The sequence below is a fragment of the Balaenoptera borealis genome (assembly GCF_965194805.1).
Source record: "Balaenoptera borealis genome assembly, chromosome: 12".
In the NCBI taxonomy this organism is placed as follows: Eukaryota; Metazoa; Chordata; class Mammalia; order Artiodactyla; family Balaenopteridae; genus Balaenoptera; species Balaenoptera borealis.
The window spans coordinates 81,502,420-81,519,639 of NC_138869.1; the positions used below are offsets into that span (position 1 = coordinate 81,502,420).

General features: G+C 36.7%; 2 long non-coding RNA genes across 2 annotated transcripts in view; one reads left to right on the forward strand and one right to left on the reverse strand.

The window, feature by feature from the left end:
- LOC309608195 overlaps positions 1-17,220 on the forward strand; it is a 775,896-nt gene that overhangs the window by 471,034 nt on the left and 287,642 nt on the right. The window lies entirely within an intron of this gene.
- The window catches only part of LOC309608189, a 154,285-nt gene continuing 154,184 nt past the window's right edge, over positions 17,120-17,220 (reverse strand). The window contains exon 5 of the long non-coding RNA XR_014232713.1: positions 17,120-17,177. This is a non-coding gene — a long non-coding RNA (uncharacterized lncRNA). The remainder of the gene's footprint in view (positions 17,178-17,220) is intronic.

Genomic DNA, 17,220 nt, shown 5'->3' on the forward strand with positions numbered 1-17,220 from the left:
GAGCAAGATTTTGGGATAATGAATCAAGGGAGGAGACTGAGGATGAATTTGTGAAAAATGAAAGACGCAGAATGACAAGAACTGGGCTTAGAGATGTGGAGTGAGGTTTGAAGAGGAAGGAGAGAGTAAGGTTGAAGATACTCTTCTAATTTACTGAAAAAACATGAAGTAATAGGAAATGAAGGTATTTCATCTAGAGCCCAAAGTTCTGAGGTGGAGGAAGAGAGCATTTGGTGGATGGGGTGTGAGGTAAGGAACGTCAGGATGAACGTGCTAAAGACACTTTTCCTCACAGTGAAAGCTCGGGGTTGGGGTGTGGCAGCTCTTCTGCCCTTTTGATAGATACAGGTTTTCTGTATTGGGACAGGCCATCTATTTGAGCCGGTCATTGTGCAACATCAGAAGTCCAGGGACAAAAGAGGCACCTGCCTCATGGGTCAGAACAACTGAACCAACCCTAGTTGTCTGTGAGGACAGTAGGATGAAGGAAACAATGAACACATGACTTTCTCAGTGGATGACATCCACTGAGAGACTAGAGCTGGCATAGTGCTCTGTATTTTATGTCCCTCACCTTGGCTAATACACACAGCCTATGGGGTAGGTGTTATTGGCACCACTTTACCTATGTGAGATAATAGAAGATATCTATTGGTCTCTTCCCCAATACCTGGCACAGAGCTCCTAAAACCCCGGTAATTTCCTAAGTGGTAAGAGTGTCTCTTATTCTAATGTTTAGTCTTCGACCCCTTCCCTAACACAGAGGTGCTAAAACCCTTGTAATTTTCTGCGTCATAAGAACACTAGCAGCATCTTTTGTTCTAATCAGGTGACTCTGGGTGGGCTCCTGGAAGGCCCCTGGTTGTGGGCTGCTCACCAGGAAGACAAAGCCATGATGAGAAGCTTGGAACTTTCAGCCCTACCCTCCCATCCTCCAGAGAGGTGAGAAGGCTGTAAATGGAGTTAATAATTGATCATGCCTACATGAGAAAGCCCACATAAAATCCCCAATAGTAGGGGATACAGAGCCCTTCTAGACTGGAGAACACCTCCACGGACGGGGAGGATGACATACCCCAACTCTACGAGGACGGAGGCTCTTGCACTAGGGGTTTGCCCAGACCTGGCCCTGTGTATCTACCTCTTCATCTGGATATTGACCTGATTCCTTTATCAGATCCTTTAATAAACTGATAAACATAAGTGTTTTTTTGAGTTCTGTAAGCCACTCAAGTAAATAATTAAATCCAAGGGGGGAGAGGTCATAGGAACCTCTGATTTGTAGGCAAGCCAGATGGAAGTTGTGGGTAAACTGGGGACCTACTACTTAAGACTGGCATCTGAAGTGGAGGCAGTCTCATGGGACTGAGCCCTTAACCCTTGGGATCTGATGCTACCTCCAGGTAGACAGTGTGAGAATTGAGTTAAATTGTAGAACACCCACCTTGTGTCAGAGAATTGCTTGGGGTGGGGAAAATCTCCCACACATTTGGTAACCAGAAGCGTCAAAAGTGGAGAGTTCTATGTGAAAGTAAGGGAGACACACAGGAGGAGAAATGTAGTTTTTTCCAGTACAACCTATTAGGGAACAAAAGTTTTTGCATGTTATGGTAATTACCCAGTGAATTCATATCACGAAAGTGTCAAATTTGGGATCCAAATTAGGTATTTCTGATTCTGGCATACATACAAATTTTCCAGATAGCTATCTTCATCCAAGTTGGCTTACTTTACCACTCGGTCAGAGGCTGCCTTGGGCTTCAGTCATAAAATCCATTCCGCGAGAATTTTTTTCACATTCACATGTTTGCAGGCCCAGGGAAAACTAAAACAGTGAGAAGTCAAAGGAGATTTTTTAAAACACAGGTAAGCCAGATTTGGAAAAGTAACTGTTCTACTTTGCCCACTAAAACTATGACAGTTGTCAAAGCCTTATGAACCCAGTACTTCATGGATATTACAGTTGGCCTTCCAGCGTAAGCCAGAAATACTTTTAAAGAAAATTAGAAATAATCTTTAAGCTCATGGCCAACAGATATGTCACTACTTATAGCCTTGCTGGATATTGTAAGAACAAAGGGGGAATTTTGCCACTTTAAAAAATGTGTTTATATGTATATTTAGAGAGAGAGATTTCCTTTTTAAGTAACTGCTTTATCATTCAGTTTAATGACAATCCAATTAATATAACAAAGACTTGCCACTGAAAATATATAAAGTTAATTGTCTACAAAAAATAAAAAATGTTTTTTAGATAAAACACTTCAGTTATACAAATTTTAGCAATATTTCATATGAAAGGAACAGATAGGTTGTAGGAGATAGAGTGAAAGCCTAAATTTCATGGTTTCGCTGGAGACGTAAAGTACTTTTTAAAAGCTAGGATGCTGCAATAAACCACATATTTTACGTGAAAACAGCAAAAAAAAAAGTCAAATTTCTTACAAATGCTTTACCTTTTATCATTCTGACTCTGGCTGTGATAAATGACTTTTCCACAGAGTGTGAAATAATTCACCCCATGCTAAGGTAACAGAGTGATCCTCTCACACCTTAGTCCTTAAAATAGGATCCTCACATGTGGTTGTCTGAGTCTATGAGTTGACAAGGGCCGACCTTGACAATACATGCAAGAGACAGACTCTGCTACTGGGGGAATTGTGAAGCCTGCCCCTGACTGTCTTCTCCCCGGTGGTTTCTTCCTTAGAGTAAAATCTTTAACAGATGGTCCTCAAGACACAATTTTCCTTTATTTGGTAAACAGAGTATTTTCAGAAAAGTATAAATTTCAATATCTAATGTAGCAAGGCATGCATGTCCTTTCCAATTTGCCAAGCTCCATACCACTCTATTCTTTTTTTTTAGTGTGATTCAAAAATACATTTATTTGCTTGATTCTGAAAGATCTTTTTGAATTTGAGCCCTTATATTTATCTAATGGAAGAAAATATATCAAGATTTATAGAATCATCTGTCAACAATGTAAAATCGGAAAATGTCTAGTGCCAGTAAGGGTGTGGGAAACTAGCCAGAAGTATAACTGCTGGGAATACGACACATTTGTAAAACATTTGCTCAAGGGGAATTAGATGGGCAGTACACATCAAAATAAAATGTACATGTATTTGATACAATGCTTCTAATTCCACCTTAAAGAAATACTCGTATTAGAATGCAAAGGTTTATTTTTAAGGATGTTCATTGCAACTTTGTTCATAATAGAAAAATTTGAAATTGACATAAATAACCATCTCTGAAAGTGTTAATGGAAGAATAATAAAGCTATACTATGGGAAGTTATGTAGGCATTAAAGGCTTATATGTACTTTCTTGGAAAATGCTCCAAGATACACAGGTCAAAAAATCACCAGACTAAGTGTATAACATGAGCCCATTTATTTAAAATACATATATGTGTGTATTTATATGTATTTGAATGTGCTTACATAGAACATTAACTAGAGAAATGAAATGACACATACCAAACTTTTAAGTCTTATCTATAAACTGGGGAGTAAAGTAAGTGAACATTTTCCATATTTCTATCCTAGTACTTACTTTTCTTGAAACTTTTACAGTGATAATTTACTTATATATTGATATATAATGATTTTAAAATAAAAAATGGTAATAATAATTTAAAAACTGTAAGAAATAGCAATATACATAACTATTAATTCCTATTTTAACGTGTCCCCTTTTCTTAGAATACCCTCCCCAAATCCCACCGCCCGACACTGCCTCCCCCAGCAAGTTAATGCTTTTCATCCATCTTTCAGACTTGAACATAGTTCACTCCTTCAGGCACTTTCTGCTAATACCCCTGAAATACAGCATCCTGTATTTTTCACTATAACCATTTTCTATATTAGACTGAAAGTTCAGCAAGGTCTGGAGCTATGCCTTTAAGCTTTTCCCATTATTTGCCTGAAGAAACAAAATCCTCAAGTGACCATATCCCATTTGGCAGGAAGAGCTGGCACACACAGTGGAAGCATGGGTGGGCTCCATTAGCAAAGCAGGAAGGGTCCAGGCGGACGCTGACCTCACATGGTGAGAACAGGCCCTGATACATTTCAGCTGGTAGGAACCACAAAGTGTTTGTTGAATGAATAACTGAATCAGTGAATTCACGAATCAAATGACTTTTACTTCCCTTTTATGGAAATGAAGACAAACTCATCCTGGAAAAGAATATATTAGAAAGCGGGAGAAAGTGTGAATGTGGAAAAGGAATGGAAAAGCAAAAATTTTACCAACATAAGCCTGCATGGAACACCCTTTGGACCTTATTTAGAATTATTATGAATTACTGACTTCAAATAATTTATAATCCATTCTTGGTTGTTTTCAGGTGGAATTAAATAATCACTTATTCATACATTCACTAATACTCATTTTAAAGTTTCTCAGATGGTATAAGCCTGTAGATAGAAAAAATACTTTAGACAGTCTGAGAGTCAATGTAGTTTATTCCTTTAAGACCACACATCTGCTTCGTAAGCAGAAAACAGAAAGACAAGAGCCTCTTGTTGCAACCTGAGACTTACATCTTTCATTCACATTCCAGTGATTATACTGCTTTTGTTCATATGTTAGTTTAACTGAATAATTTTATTTACTGCTCCATTTCATTCTAAAATGTGTTGTACTCAGCAAAACACTTATACTTGTTATTTTGGGAACTATGTCAGCAATACGCTGTTTAATTCAAAACTCTTAGCAATTTTTTAAATTGCAATTTCCTGGCCCTCAGATACCCATTCAGGGTTTTCCTATGGTTTGACCAACAGATTATACCTAATTTTTACCTGTAATTTATTTTTATATACCACTTTTCCAAATGTGGCTATTTATTACAATTACCACATCACATGCCAGCCAGAGCATATCAGGACCCGGTTAATAAGCCTTTTCACCTGATGCTATGAAGGCAGGATGCCCAGTGATCATCTCCTGCATCCCTAATAAAGCTTACCCAAGTCTCCAGCACACACACCAGCTTTCCTTATTAAACACAGCATAGGCACCCAAGGACATTTCATTACATTACAAAAACATTAGAAAACATACAGTTTTTGCAGCTTACCCCAACTTGTGTAAGGTACATTTTGGTTAACAAATGCTTTTTTTCTATTATTTTATAGACAAAGCCTTACCTATCACTATCTTTCTTTTTTGAGTTGATGATGGTAATAATCCAGAACAAGATGATTTAATACATAGCCATCTCTCAGGTAACTAATTAACTAATTATCGTATTTAGTTAAGTTCAAAATTAGGAAGTAAATTTAAAGCTGATACCACAAAACCAACGTGAAAGTTCCTTCGAGATAGTGTAACAGTTTTTCAAGGATGAATTATTATCACCTCATAAAGAGTAAAAACATAAATTCTCTAACAGTGAGGGCACAACACACTGGCCAATGCTGTCAACACATCAAAAGGAAACTTAATTAATAGTTTATGAGATTCAAAAGTTGACATGGTCCCTTGTTCTTTGAGAAATAAAATATACACTTACAGTCCTGGAGAAATAAAATGCATTAGAATGGTCTGTCAATGTTGATTTAAGTAGTGTAACATTTAAAGAGTTTCTTTCATGACTTTAGATGATAGATACATGAATTTGAAGAAATCATCAAACTACACCTAAAAAAATATTCTTTATTATCTCAAGGTCAGAGTTCAATAAACAGAGAGGGAATTGAGGGAAAATATTAGACTTGGTGAATTTACCGTTGGTCTATTCTCTTCTGGATGTTATAATGTTTGGGGGGGTTATAAAAATAAGTGGAGATTTTTCTGGACTGAAGTCATGTCAAAGAGTGTACCTTATAACCAAATACAATGGTGTGAAGAGTATTATTCTCTGCACAAACCTCCTGGTGTAAGACATAATTAAAGTTAAGACAAATAGAATAAAGTATTGTGTGATATTCAGGCCTATCTGCTACCCTTGGAAATAAAACCGTGGTGTAGTCTAGAATGACTCAAGATTCACTAATCATGCATTTCCAGGATGTTTGTTTTTCTGTAAGAAAAAATGTCCCTTGAATTGATTTTAGGGCTAAAAACAGGGATCAAGGGCACATAAAATACTGTGAAACCTCCTATCACTGAACATATAGCCAAAGCTAAGAAGTACCGTTGATACAACCAACTGCATTATAGGAGTTCTAGGACAATACAGATGTTGTATAAGAGTCAGCTGTGTAAAACCCAAAGAACTTCTGTACAAGTATTATCTAGGACAAAGATTTTACAAAGATTATTCTGTTGGGTTTTTTAAATAGTTCTTTTTAAACATATGTTTAATATGTATTATTTGAGGAGAAAGGTTTTTAAGGTCAAATACATTTGGGAAAAACTGGGTTAAAGAAAGATAAATGGAGTTTTAACTGCAGGACTTAGCAGAACTCTTAACAGTGCTAATAGTGGTATTATCTCCTTCTTAGAGAGGAATAAACTCAACAGTGTTTCCCAAAAGTATTTAATAACAGAACCCTTTTTCCCATAGAATATTTGACAACACTGGTACTTGAACAAGTATATTTTGATAAACAGTGATCCATACAAATAAAGAGAATCATTTTATTCTCTTTCTGCATAATAGCTGCTTCTGGATTTGAAATCAATCCTTAAGGGCAACTGATGGTTTCATTAGGAGTTTGGCACCATGTAGGATTCTACAAGTCAATAAGTTCCTCATTTGTGTCTGAGAAAGGGACACAATGAGTAATAAAGTGATTCATTGAAGGTTATGAGGGTAAAATCTGTATTCCTACATTCTAAAATGAGTAAACACTTTTTCATATATTCAGTATTTTTTTTCTAAAAAGGAGCATACCAAGAGTAACTATGAAGAGTTAGTAAATATTATTTTAGTTAGTTTTTACTTGATTTTCGTATTTTCTACACACAGTCTTCTGTGCTACATTGAATAAAGAACAGTATATAATGTCACAGAGTCTTTGGGTAAATACAAAAATTTTGTAGGAAAATATTTTGTAAGAAAGTATTTTGAGGGACTAAAACGATGTGATCCTAAGAGTAAGCTGCTTTAATATTTAATCTGTACAAAGAAACTACTTTCCATTAAAATGTGGTTTTATAACTTTTCACTGCACTCTTGTTAAAAAACTTACTTGACAATTGATTCATGGAAAAAATTGGTACGTGGAGAAGAGAAAAAAATATCAGTGATGAGATCCAACAAGTGCAGAAATTTTCTCATAACTCTGCGCACACACCACCTGGGCCAGGGTAGCATCTAAATCTAATTTAATAAATGGATCTACAATACAGGAGCCAGCTGTTCTAGAAGGCATCTGTCTTTTTCAGTTGGAAAATTATACATTTTTAGTCTAAAAGAAGAAAACGTCCATCAAAGCAGTAGGATTTCCACAGGACCTGCTGATTAGGACTTATGCAAAAATCACATCTTGCACAGTTGACTAGATGTATTTTTTCTGCTTTGCCAAATCAGCATCTCTAGCAAAGATACTTCTCAAGATTTGAATCAGTATGGAATATTAGATCAGCTGCTGCCTGAAGTTTGTTACTTATTATTAATGGGAAAAAACTCAGAAAATATGGTGTCCAGGCTTCTCATTTTAAAAATTAATAAATTGAAACCAGAGAAACTAAAATTCAGATTCAGGCATAAAATTTAGGCTACCTGACTGCCAAGCTTTTGCATTTCCCCCTACTGCAGTTGACAATAATAAAATTCAAATCACTTGATACATTTAATATTTGACTCTTTCAAAGGTCTTACAACTGAGGTGTAGTGTCTTACCAACTAGGGACTGAAATCCCTGGACTTGGGTGAAGGGCAACCAAAGAGGATGTCTCGAGACCCTTGAGTTATTATATCTCAAACCCCTTCAACAGCTGGTGAATATGTGCCCTCACCATTAGATTAATTATAAAACCTGTCCTTTCTGGGATTTCTTATCTAAATACTGTCAAGAACCCAGAGAGGCTTACAGGTAATGCATGTATAGGAATGGCTGTGTGCTTGGAATCAGCCCAAGCCAGAAGCATGTTTTCCTTTGTTACTCTTGGGGAAACTCAAATCGTTAAGCCCTAGTTGGAACATTTTTTGTCATGTATAATTTTGTACCAAGGTTAACAAAAAAAGAAAAAAAAATGAATTGTTTCATTCAACTGCAGCCCACAAATGCTACACTGTTTATAGTCCCTGACCAATGGTAATTTTTCTTTAGAGCCTTCACTGTGGGCATCTCTCAGAATCAATGCTAGTCTACATGTCTGCTGTCTGTCTGTGCCTACTGTTGCTCTGTTGGTCTTAGCCATCAGCTATACTTCTTGTCGTCCTACCATGGTCCGTGGATTTCCAAACCACCGACAGGATCCTGTTAATTCCACCACCAGGCTGTTTCCACATCTCTGGTATTTCCCTCCTTGGCCAGTTATGAATAGACTCATTTTTTTGTGTCTAGCTCTTCCTGTGTGGTGTTTCAGACAGAGTCCTCTCATTTTTACCATGTTCATCTTCTTTCAGGAGTACACAGGCACAGGAAGTGTGAATAGTGATCTCACCAACCTCTGTCATCCCCATTCATTCCAACACCCCAGCTCTGAAGCAAAGCCTGCCTGACCCTGATGGAAATATTTGTCACTCATGGTGAGTTTTCTCTGAAGAGGCCTATTTTCAATCCCTATAGTCTGGCTTTTTATGGGACCAGCACTGGGCAAAGACTTCTTAGGTCCAAACAGCAGAGGACTCAAAACAAACTACATTCATCAGGAAACTTCAGGTTATTGTATTGAAATACTTTCCTTACCTAGGGGAGAAGACAAACAGATTTATTTACTAGGAAATTAAATTTCATTATGATATTCAATAAAAACGAACTCACAAATAAAATAACTTATTTAATCATGTATTTTTTTAACTACACATTTTTGTAGAACTCACAAGACATAATTGTGCTGGAAACCCAATATCGAGTTGTCATTTTTCCAATCAGAGTTATTGCAAAGAGCACTTGATTTTTTTTAAAAAAGGAGGGAAATGAAATTTTTGCTGTCAGAACCATGTTATTTTGTATCTTTCTTTAAGAAAATTATACATAGATAAATGGAGAGCCAATGAGAGGGTCTCGCCTCTTGCGTCTTCCTTGGGAATGCATTAGAATAAAAGGCTAGCAATACTTTTCCTTGGATCAGTTACTATGCTGGAAATTACTAGTGGCTTATCCTTTCACCCAAAGAAAATGATAATTTGACCATTCGGTTTTCTTTCTGCACAATGCTGCGTAATTACCTACCTTTCTTTCTTTTTTTAAATTATTTATTTATTTATTTATTTATTTTTTGGCTGTGTTGGGTCTTTGTTTCTGTGCGAGGGCTTTCTCTAGTTGCGGCAAGCGGGGGCCGCTCTTCATCGCGGTGCGCGGGCCTCTCACTGTTGCGGCCTCTCTTGTTGCGGAGCACAAGCTCCAGACGCGCAGGCTCAGTAGTTGTGGCTCACGGTCCCAGTTGCTCGGCGGCATGTGGGATCTTCCCAGACCAGGGCTCGAACCCGTGTCCCCTGCATTGGCAGGCAGATTCTCAACCACTGCGCCACCAGGGAAGCCCCTTAACCTTTCTTTATTAATAGAATTGGCATCTATATCTTGTAGATGTTATCTTTTTTAGAATACAGTTAATAATAGTTCAAGAATAAAAATAAAATTTTAAAGAGGAAGCAGTATTTAACTAACTTGCTTTCCTTAGGGAGCTGGCAATGTCCATAAAAATATGAAGGAGGTGTGACTTAAGTGCTTTGCTAGCACTTCAGAAGTGATTATACTTTTCTCCCTTAATTCATTACTTCCCGTCCCTCTACTCTTTCTTGTCTTTCTTAGCATAGTCGAGGAGTCCACCTCCTGACTGAAAACCCATGTGTGATTTTTCAGGCCTGACCACAGGCAATGACAAAGGCTTTCCCTGGCGGCCTCCCCCGCAGACTTGGAGCAAAGCCAGTGCACTACAGTCTCTGAAGGGCATCACAGTGAGAGATTCAGGCCCCTCTGGCCCTTCACGTTCTCCACAAATAGCACAGCCCTGGAGCCTTTATTCCTGGGTCTCTGTCTGAGGCCTCGGGCCGAGGTCTCAGGAGAGGATGGGGAAACCTTGAAGATAACCTTTCTCCGCTTTGACTCATACTTATTCAAATATCTGAAGTTGAGTCTTAGACCTCTGCATGCTAAGGAGTTTTTCAAATTTACATTTATACTTAGAGTAAGAGAACCGCTGCACTAATGAGATTCAGGAGAATCTGTAAAACCCAGAACGATCACAAAATACAAATAAATAATTATAAGTCTCTGTCCGGGTTATGAGACTACCAAAACAGCTATGAGATAAGAAATAAACTCAATTTCCCACAGGCATAGTGTCTTGTTTCCCAGTTGTCTTTTTTTCAAGTTTGGCCAGTTTTTTGCATGCACTCTTTTTTTTTTTTTTTAATTTGAGGTTTATTGAATGTTTTTCACCAGTTTTATTGAGAAACAATTGACATATATCACTGTGTAACTTTAAGGCTTACAGTGTGATAGTCTGATTTACATATACTGTGAAATGATTACCCCAATAAGTTCAGCTAACATCCATCTTCTCATATAGATACAATAAAAAGAAAAGAAAGAGGAAAAGGATAAAGGGGAAAACTGTCTCCTTGCGATGAGAATTCATGATTGACTCTCTTAACAGCTTTCCTGTGTACCATAAGTCAGATCACACAGGATGTGTGCTTCTCTCTCACTTATCATTTTGACTGGAACTGTTAAAAGTCTGGAAGAAGCTCTGTCGTGACATCTGGAAGTTGCTTTCAAAGGTTTCCAGCTGTGTTTGCAAATTGGAACTTCAGTTTGGTCAGATAATGTAAGATAACTTCTATGCTCCTAAGCAGTTTTGTGGTTTGCAAAATTATTTTAGCCACAGAATCAGCTTTTCTGCCAGCAACTTAACCAAATTTAGTGCAGTCACGTATGAGGTCTTTTATCAAATAGTCAACAACAACAACAATTTCATACTTTGCTGAGAGCTAAAAAGCAGGCCTGTAAAAAAATTGAAAAGCAGTGATTTCCTACCTGGTGAAATATATTTGATGCCATTTCTGCTAGGGTCATAGACTGTTAAACATTTTCAGAGGCTGATTGATGGAGTAGTTTTCTTTTGATGACCCGAGTTGATAATAACAGGCCCTACATTTTCTAAGGGCTGTTCTTTAGCATCATTATGGGTTATTCACTAATGTGTTTTAGTATTTCTAAAATGTTCCAGATGATTGTTTCTGAATTTAATTTATAATACAGTGAAACTCCAGCGGGAGGGAAAACAAGTTGAAAAAAATTCAAACAGTATTAATAAGAAGACAATGAGGAGATATTAAGCATAAAGCTATGGAATTTTACTTTGTTTTGTTTCGTATCACAGTTGGGAAGCATGATACTTCTTCATAATTTTAGGTTTTACTGAAGTTCTTCATTGCCTATAGCATTAATGCTGTAATTTTAAGTCTTGTTTATTCAAGACTTAGCCCTGTGGAGTTCAGCTAATGTGCATGGTTATGTTAATTTGTTAATGCTTTTTCACCTTTTGTGACTCTTCTTTTTGGCCTGTTCAAGGAGAATACCAGATGTTCCATTATTTCACAAAGAAACATCTTAAAGAATAATATAATTACTACTCAAGCAACTATAATTTATTAAATTCATAAAACAGTGGTAGGCATTATTAAGAATACAGTAAAAATATATACCAGATAGGAAGTTTTCAACTGAATATTTAGGTAACAGAATATTTAAGTAAGTGTTAAAAACTGGGCAGACATACATTTTCCTATGTTAAAAGAAGTCTCCATGCAGGGCAGTAGGAGGGTTGATAGTAGCTAATAAAAATCCTCAGAGACCAAGTTTCATTCTTTGCTCCAGTTTACCATCTTCACTCGCATTTGCAAGATGGGTACCACAGTTCTGGGTACCACACCCTCACACAACATCATCTTAAGACAGAAAAGAAACGGGGGTCATATTATCTTCGCTCATTTCTTTTTTGTTGAGAGAGAAAGAAAAGCTTTTCAGACATCCCTTCCTTTTACAGATTTTCTTACCAGTTCCAACTGGCCAACACTGTATCACGTGCACATGCCCTGGCTGCAAGGGAAGCTGGGAAAGAATGGACCAGGGATTTTCAGCCTCTAGAGAGAGATAGGCTCTGACACATGGGATGAATTGTGCAGTTAGCTAGGGAGGGGGAAGAGTGGATGCTAAGGTATTAATTAAGCAGTAATAGCTATCTTAAAGGATTAACTTTTTTAAAACCCTCAATAATAACGGTGTTTTTTTGCTGATGTATTATTAATGAAGTATTTTCAAGCAAATCATCTCAATCCTTAAAATAAACATGTCTAATGTAAACATTCTGTTTACTTCCACTTTTACGCATGAGAAATCTCAGGATCACAATAGATAATGATGAACCACAGAACACGATTTAAGCCATACGAATCTATAGTAGTACTAGTATATAACAGTTCAGGGTCAAAGGATATTAATTTAGACATCTATGTTCAGTGTGTTGATGCAAATATATATAGCGTTGGAGCAACTGACCACTAAGAAAGATGATTCTGGCAAAAAGATACAGGATGAACTCAGAAGGAAAGGACTGAGGTAGACGGGCTTACTAACATGAGGCTGAGTCAGAAGCCAACTTCTCTTGATCCCTGCCTTAAGAGAAGTGGTAAGGAAATATATGAGTCTACAGTAACTAAAATTGAAGGAGTATTTCAGAAGGAAAAAGAAAGACATTATATGACGATTAGATAGACGAGATTGAAGGATTGTTAAAAAAAAACCAAAACAGTTATCTCCTATTCTGTAATAGAACAATAAGGACAGCACAAAAAAGGGGCTGTTGAAACAACCTAAAAGGAAAGTCAAATAATGTCAAGATTGAGATAAGCGAATTGAAGGAGATGAGCAAAATTTCAGTTATAAACATTCAATGAAAATCCTCTAGAAGTGAAATCAAGAGTAAAGTTCCTTAGTACTTATCTATAAAGACAGTAGTTTTGGAGGGATGCAAGGTAAAGCAGCCTAAGTGTGCATTAACATGGCAGAGGACACACTCTTGTTTGAAAAACCCTTGGGTTATGGTACTGTGCCTTCCTAGGTGCTCATTTTAAAATGTCCAAATCTGGTGCTCATCAGTTTAACTTCTTCAAATGTAGGGGTCTAAAAGAAAAAGGAGTAAATATGAAGGTACATGAAGTTTTTTAAAAAACGAGTACTGTCTGAGCACCTAGTACTCTGCCTGCCTGCGCTTGGCTCCTACCGCAGTGACCTTCCTCCTGTTTCCTGAGACTCCAAGCTTGTTACACCTGCTTTTGCACTTGCTGTTCTCCTGCCTGAATTCTCTGCTTGAATACCAGCTCTATTGCTTTCTAGCTGCGTGAATTTTGTGACTTTATTTAACGTTTCTGTGCCTTGTTTTCCAAACTTAAAGTAAGGATAATATATACATATAGTATATAGATAATATATAATATTAATATTATATAGGTAATATATAATATTATATAGATACTATATACTATATAATTAATATTATATAGATAATATATAATATATACTATAGTATTTTATATGTATATATAAACACATTCTACCTTAGAGGGTTATTAGCATGACATGAATAAATACTCAACAATTCTCAGAGACCCATCTGCACATACATGAGCTCAAAGAATTCTCTGGCATTAGCCTAAGGATATCTACTTTCGAGTTGTGCAGCTGTTCAGACCTGGATCAAGATAAGTAAGAAAAGTTTAGAAACATTCAACTCTGTGAGAGCCGCAAATTGGTCTTTTTTTGGTCAATATTTTATGATCTGTTTGATGTCAAACCCTGCCTGCTTCTGCCCACCTCCACACAACCCCAAACAAACAGTTCTTCCCAATTCTTGTCTCTTCCAAGAGTCGCCAGGCTAGAACTGATTCCTCCCAAGACAGACACCAAAGTCCAGAGCCCACGGCAATGCTCTGCCTCCCCGGCCAGGGGTCTTGCTTGTTACCGGTGACTTGCGTCTGTTTCTTGCTCCATCTGACCTGCTCCTTCGGCGTCTGCACACCGCCTCATTCCTGTTTGCCCAGGTCTTACAAAACCATCCTGCATTTTGGTGTCAAGGACAGCCTGGGCACTAATTGGCTAGCACAGCTGGTGCTAACTTTGAATATCATCCCTTTTGTGTGACCTGATTCTGACATCAGTACTTGGATGAACCCCTTCCTTTGGATTACTTCAGGGATATCAGACATCAATCTCTGCTTTGATGACAGGTTTCTAGTCTGATCTGTCTAAATCACAACCCTATGTATTTCTTATCACAAAGTGTTTACTTCTTGGGAGTTGTTGTGGTTTTTGATTTTTTATTCTTGTCCTCATTATGAATCTGTGTGTGTTTAACAACTGACTCTCTCCCCTTCCTTGAAGTCTAGGTGAAACCTAGTATACAAAAGATAAATGTACTGCTCTATTTGAATCTGGAGGAGAAGACAGGGAGTTTTGTGCTCCTGTATCCCTCTTCTCCACACTGAATTCTTCTGATTTTCCTAATTATTAAGGGAAAAGTGGGCAAAATCTGGTGTCTCACAAGTATTTTAAATATGGTAATTTGTTCATGTAATGTGCATATCACAGCAAAATTATTCATTTTTTTTCAAAGTGATTTCAAGTACTGTGTCTCATATAATTTCTACAAATGCCCTACTCATTTATTCATTCATTATTTCAGCGAATATTTGCTGAAGCCCCGCTACATGTCAGACATTTTTCTAGAAGCAGGATGTATAGAATTAAGGCCTTTATGCGTCAGACATGGAGGTCTGTATTGCCTCCTTTCACAGACAATGTACTTGTGGCTCACAGGAGTTGCATAACTCATCCAACTTCACATAGCTAGTGCGGGGCAGAGCCAGAAATATAAATGTTCCTCATGAAGCCTTGTTCTGTTCTCTCTGTGCAATACTTATAATACAAGGTGCTTCGAATTCACAAGTAATTTACATTTGCATTATTGTTAACTCTTTTTTCAAGTGTACTGACATTTCAGATACCCTTATGTGGCTGTAAACAGTAATTCTGTAATTTAGGATAAATCGAATAGACGGCTTAGGTATAGCACGATCCTAAGTAGTCATATTTACTTATAAGTATCACAAAGGTTGTAATAATACTTAAATAACCAAGGACAATAAAAATCAAATTTGAAAATGTATGTATCATTTTTCTTCTCATGCTTATATATTAAATGAAACAGTTAATCGTTGTGTTAAGTTGTGCTTTATTTGGCACTACTGATTAAAACTCTATGTTGATTAATGAGTAAGCTTGAATTCAACCTACTTTTCTTACAATGATACAGTAAATGAAAATAAACTAAAACTTTCATGTAGGCAGTGGTTCTTCCGTGAGAACAATTTTACTTCCCAAAGAATATTTGGCAAGGTGCGGAGACATTCTGGCTGTGCTACTGGCATCTAGTGAGTGAAGGTCAGGAATGCTACTAAACAGAACAGTTCACAATAAGGAATTATTCTGCCTAAAATGGCAGTAGTGCACAGATTGAGAGATTCTTATCGAGTAGCATGTCTGATAAGTTGTGTGAAAAGCTTAAATTAAAAAACAATTAGATTTTGTAAATGAAGTGTTTGTTAGAATAACATCTTGCAAAATAACTCATTATTCTTTGTTACAGATAGTCATCACTTAGTCTTTAGCTAGAATGGTTTACACATAATAGTCATACCTTTGTTTTTGTTCATTACAGCATTATTAGCAGTGGCTAAAGTGAAATAGAATAAATTCCCATCAATAATAAAACAGTTGATCAAATTATGATAGAACCACATCATGGAATATCATTCAGCCCTTTAAAAATGAATTAGATCTATACTAATTAAAAAGAGTGAGATTTCTATAATTCTAGCACCTCTTTCTCACTTCCTTTCCCTCTTTTTTTCAAACTTTTGATTGTAAACTAATTTTAGAATTACAGAAAAATTTAAAAATAATGCAGAGAATTTTGAAATATCCCTCATCCAGCTTTCCCTAACGCTAATATCTTACTTTACCACAGCACAATGATCGAAACCAAGAAATGAACATTGGTACAATAGTAATAACGAAACCAGGGGTCAGCAAACTTTCTCCATAATGAGCAAGATAATAAATATTAATGGCTTTCCAGGCTATACAATTTCTATTGCAACTACTCAAACCAGTCACTGAGGCCTGAAAGCAGCCACAGACAATATGTAAATGAATGAAAGTGACTGTATTCCAATAAAACTTTATTTATAAAACAGACAGCAAGGCCGCTGACCCCTGAACTAAAGACCTTATTTAATTTCAACAGTTTTTCCTCTAATATCCTTTTTCTATTCTAGTATACTATTCAGAATCCTACATTGCATTTATTTGTTATTTCTCTTTAATCTCCCACTGTCAGTAAAAGTTTCTTAATCTTTCCTTCCCTTGAAACTTTTAAAGAGTATTGATCAGTTGTTTTTATCAAATGCCCCTCGATTTGCATTTATTTGATGTTTTCTTGTCCCTATAGTGTTTGCCAAGTGGTGATTTTCTATTTCCTTCATTCTTTCTACATTTATTAATTGAAATTCTCCCATAAAGAAGAGTTGTTTCCTCTCATTCACTTACTTATTTGATTATTTATATCAGAATTGACTTATGGCTATTTTATTCTATGGTTTATAATCCAATAATATCATAATTTATTTTGTTGCTCAAATCGTTCAGGTTAACTTCTGTGTTCTTTCAACAAGCCCCATTTTTTCAAAACGTTGTGACATCACAAGGTGTTTCAAACTTGTCTTGTATTTTCCCTATCCTGGCCTTAGAATTAACCTCTTCTCCAAGGAGCTCTGGTTCCTTTTATTGGAGAACAGTGTTTAGAAACCAGGAGCTGGATACTAGCTCTCTGGTTTGCCATGGCTTCTAGGTCTCTTAACAGGCACTGCTAGGAAAAATACTAACCCACACACATACACCCGTCCACTAATTCCAGTCTACCACTGCAGTGCTCATTTTGGCCTCTCCCTCACCATTGTGGAACACTGACTCGTATTATCTATACTATATCTATATCTATATCTATATACTATATACTATATATATATATATA